At 38.2% G+C, this 5233-nt stretch overlaps 1 pseudogene; it reads left to right on the plus strand.

Moving 5' to 3' along the window:
• The first annotated feature begins 4272 nt into the window (after positions 1–4272).
• Positions 4273–4395, plus strand: LOC119408228 (annotated as a pseudogene).
• The last annotated feature ends 838 nt before the right edge of the window (positions 4396–5233 follow it).

A 5233-nucleotide genomic window follows, 5' to 3' on the forward strand; every position in this document is an offset into this window, starting at 1 on the left:
CAAAAAATGCATGACTTTTTATTATTAACATATAATATGGAATTTCATAAAGTTAAAATGATTAAAAGGAACTCAATAGTTGCATCTAAACTACGCTTGCAAAAGTTCAGAAGCAGCATACTGTATTTCTAAAAATATAACCATGTACCATAAGATTTTGGTTATTGTTCGTATCACCTACCACAGAATGCAAAAGTGTAATAATGTCTTTATTAGGTTGTGTGCATGTGTTTGGGTTTCTGCCTGTTAGTACAATATCTCATAAAGCAGTGAACAGATTGTTTTAGAACTCTCCGAATGTAACCCCTGGGTGCACATGTGTACCTGACCCATTCAAGATGGCTACCACAGTTACTCTACCTTAGCTAACAAAAAACAGTTGCTATAACTCGGTCAATTTGGCAGATATTATGAATAAAATTTGTTGTGGCAGAAGCTAAGCAACATCTCTAATCCATTCAATGAATTCTGCAAATGGTGGATTATTTTTGTTTAAAACTTTGTCATTATCTATAAACTTAATGACTAGTTGAACAACTAAACAACGATAACTTTTGGAGTCAATCCAATTCAAGATGGCCACCACAGCTAATTGACTTTAGCTAACACATTAATTGCTATAACAAATGTAATGAATGTTGGAGCAAAAATTTAATGTGGCATTAGCTGCGAGTTATTAACAACACACCTCAAAGGTCTTGTGCGTGTGACCTTGTGCTCATCATTTAAAAGCTTTGATTGAAATGGCTTTAACTCTGTCCACCTCATTATAAGATGATCATCATTTAAAACTCTTCCATAAAACAGCTTTTTAGGTCTTTAATTCTGTGAATGCTTATTAAGCATTCATTATCAGGACAATCCTGCCAAGAGTTTTGGTAATGGTGTAACTTTAGCTTTTTGAAATATTTAGCCTTTTCTGCCATTTTTTCCTCATAGAAAATTAATTGAGCTCATTTTACATCCTTCATGTCTTTAGATGTGTTAACAACCTTTTACTGCTCCTTTCACATTTTGTTCTGATTCAACTTCTTTCAGTTTGCTTGTGCAATTTTTTTTTATTTCAGCTGCATTCAGCTACTTTCAGCTGTTTTGTTATTGTTTTGTTTTGTTTTTTTCTTTTTTCAGCTGTTTTGTGCTTCTTTCATCTTTATTCTGCCAACTACCGGTACAACATTATTGTGTTTCTTCTAACTTCTTTCTGCTTCTTTCTGCTTGTTATGCTCCTTTCAGCTGATTTCTGCAGGTTTCTGCTATTTCAGCTATTATTTAACTATTTTATGCAAATTTTAGCCTTTTTGGCTTATTCCACATTTTTTGCACTCATTTAAACTTTTTAAGTCTAATTCAGCAAAAATGTGCTCTCTCCACTTGCTTCGGGTAATTTAAGCTTCTTTCTGCTTTTTTAGCTACTATTCAGCTGTTTTGTTGGGGGGGGGGGGGGGTCTTTGCAAATTTATGCTTTTTCTGATCATTTCCATTTTTTGCACTTATTTCTGCTTCTTTAAACCTAATTGGGCACAATAGTGCTCTGTCCACTTTTTTTCTGGTAATTTTAAGCCTCTTGCTGCCTTTTTAGTTACTATTCGGCTGTTTTTTTGTTTTGTTTTGTTTGTTTGTTATTTGCAAATTTCTGCATTTTTCATGATAGTTTCCACTTTGTGGCGCTCATATCTGTTTCTTTCAGCCTTATTGGGCACAACTGTTCTCTCTCCACTTCCTTCTGGTAATTTAAGCTTCTTTAAGCTCTTTTAGCTATATTCAGATGTTTTTGGCAAATTTCTGCTTTTTTCAGATAGTTTCCACTTTTTTGTGCTCATTTCTGTTTTGTTGAGCCTAATTGGGCACAGTTGTGCTCTCTCCACCTTCTTATGGTAATTTAAGCTTCTTTATGCATTTTTTTTAGCTACTATTCATTTGTCTTGGATCTTATTGCTGTTTTCCTTTACAATGTGTATTTTTGTTGGATGTAACTGGTACCCTGTGTACATAGTTTCGTTCCACCACATGTACCACATGTGGTGTGAAGGACAATGAAGACACCTTGCCCTTGACCTTGATTTGTACTTCTTTCGGCCTACTTGGACACAATTGTGCTTGCTCCACTTAAATATGGTAATTCAAGCTTCGTTCTGCCATTTCAGTTACTATTCAGCTATTTCTGGCTCATTTCAGCTTTTTGAAATGTAATTGACTAATTTTTGTGATAATTTCTGCTTATTCAAACCAAATTCAGCAAATATGTGTTCTTTCTACTTTCTTCTGCTAACTTGGACTTGTTCTTCAATTTCAACTACATTTAAGCATGTTTTAGCTCATTTCAGCTGTTTGTCAGCAAGTTCTTTAGCAATAAGCATTCACACTGCATTTTCGCAGGAAATGCATTTCTCTAGTTTTATTTTGTTGTTGTTGTTAGAGTAAGCTTAGCAACGTTGATGCAGTTTTTTTGGTTTTTTTTTACATCAGTCAGCTGTTTTAGAAAATAAATAATCATGGTGTCTTAAGAGTCAAAATCAGCAGAAACTATTAAACAACAGAAATTATTCATCACTAGGTGTTTTTATTTGTCTAAACTTAAATACATTTTTTTTAAATTTCCCTCCTTTATACATATCTTATGGAAACTATCCTAAATGATCCTGTGACTCCAGAAACTCGTGGAAAAATACACTCAGCTGGTTTATAAACTAAAACCTGTTTTCACCACTGAGTCCGGCACCTTCATGGTCTGGCAGCAGTGAGACCAAACAGTATCTGTTTCTCTCAGACAGACAGGCCGACAGACAGACTGGGAGGGGTTCTGACCGATAACCTTACAGGAGAGCGTAGGCATGTTGGTGACAACATGAGTCCTTGTCAGATTTCACTCATCAATTAATTTGCGGCAGTGTAACTTGTACCATGGTGTAGAGTTAAGCTAACAGCGGGCTAAGCTAAAAAAAAAAGAAATCACAAGTTTTAAACTCTCTGACTGTTCAAAGTTTAGTGTCCTGTTGAGTGGGTGGTCATTTTGTGGATGGGTGTGGTACATCCTTATGTTGATACCATAAATATAACTGTACTGGGAACAAAACACAGTGATTCAGACCATTTTACCCACATGCCAGCTGATTTATTGTGCTTCAACATCAGCATGTCAGCATGTATACACTGTACATTATTTATGCAAATGTCTGCACATGGGTGGATGTGTGTATGCTACGAAAGTGTATTACCGTAATTCCCAAGGATTTCTGTTGCAGCAATCCCCTTTAGATTGTTGATTTTTTTCTTGTAAACTTCTGCAGAATGTGTTTTGCAATTGTTCCATTTTTCCCTGCTATCTGTGCTGTGGAACATTCCCAGTACAGATGCTAGTTGTTTACGCCTCTCATCTGGCCTTTGCATGAGCTCTGAATGAGGGAGGCCCCAGGCGTTTGTGGTATTTGGGTAGCATTTCTGCTCCCCAGAGAAACCCCATTTCAGGAACACCTGATATGGTCATATCGATGTCCAAATTCAAAACAATCCAGATCTCCAAGGAGATCAGGACTTTTGAAAGCAGTATGTTACAAGTTGATTTGGACAGTGTTGACAAGGACACTTGAAGCTCTATAAAATAAAATAAAACATGGTCAAATTTGGCCAATCTGCTGTTGTCTGTCATATTTTATAGCAACGGGTCTTCTTCAGTCTCTCAGAACTGTTGACCACCATCTCAAAACATAAACATGGTTGCATTTGTTCAGCCAAAACATCCTGAATCCTCCTGGAGGGCCTACGTGCTCTAGCAGATGTGTGTGTGTGTGTGTGTGTGTGTGTGTGTGTATCTACTAGTGTGGATGCCTGTTTTTATTTTTTGTTTTATTTTGTTTTATTTTTGTGGAGTCACTTTTGCTGAGTCCAGGGAGACCCTTCCAAAAGTGCAGACCTCCCTAAAGGAGTCAAAGATTAAGCCCCCGGAGAGATAGAATGGGGTGAAAGAGGGACATGGAGGGCCTCTGAGCAGAGGGCAGAGATCAAATAAATAGAAGTGATGATAGCTGGTTGTCATAACCACCAGTTGAATCTCTGCATATTTTAAGGGTAGCGCTCTGTACTGATGGGTTTGAAGTGAAACTGAAGAGAAGGTTTGGTCGAGTACTGAAAACATAACAGATTCAGAGATTCAGGGATTCTTTATTGTCATTTGCACCGGTGGAACGAAATTATGTACACAGGGTCCCAGTTACATCCATCAACAAAATGTAAAAGAAAAACAGTAATAAGAAGGAAGTAGCATCATAAAAGCCGTCCCCTACCCGGGAACCATATATTAAATTGATTTTTGGAAAAGAGAGATGGAAAAGGGGCTTGCTCTGTCCACTCCACACATTGACCTGGTATTGCAGTATTTCCAGGACCAGTGAACAAGAAAAAAAAAGCCGAAGCGAGCAGCACATTCATTTAAAATAACCTTGTTCTATCTAAAAAAGTTAAATCTGGTCCTCTGGACATTCAAAAAAACAAAACAAAGCAAATCAACAAAAAAATGTAGAAACGTTTCGTCTCTCATCCGAGAGACTTCCTCAGTCTGAGGAGCTGTATTCAGCTCAGTCTCTTAAATAGCACCGTCTCAGGGTGGATCAACCAGTTTTGCTGCTGACAACCAAAACCAGCTGATCACATGCTCAAGAAGGACCATCAGCCTAACAATGGATCATTAGCACACTGATGGCTGTTTACTGTTCACAGAGGGCTGAGTGATACTAGCAATCACAGCATTGTAAGAGGGGGACAGTTGAACCCGGAGGCCTCCACCCCTGTTTAATGATGGACGGTTTCTTTTCACAAAGATGGCCTCCTTTACTCCTCTCTCAAACCATCGTTCCTCTCTGTCCAGGATGTGAACATCTTCATCATTCACAAGGTGAGGGATGTCATCATGGAGACTGATGACACAATGGTCTCTTTTGATGTCACATCACTCTTTACGTGCATTCCTGTTGATGATGCAGTAGAGGTGGTCAGTTTAAAATTAAAATCAGACACCACTCTGAGCAGCAGGACCACACTTTCTACAGAACAACTGTGTCAACTCTTGAAACTGTGCCTGCAGTCAACCTACTTCACATATGGGGAGCAGTATTATAGGCAGAAACATGGGTGTGCTATGGGGTCTCCAGTTTCTCCTATTGTTGCCAACCTGTACATGGAGGAGGTAGAAAAGAGAGCCTTGACGTCCTTTTCAGGGACACCACCAAGTCATTGGTTC

This window comes from Nematolebias whitei, chromosome 3, assembly GCF_014905685.2.
Source record: "Nematolebias whitei isolate Nwh7 chromosome 3, NemWhi1, whole genome shotgun sequence".
NCBI lineage: Eukaryota > Metazoa > Chordata > Actinopteri > Cyprinodontiformes > Rivulidae > Nematolebias > Nematolebias whitei.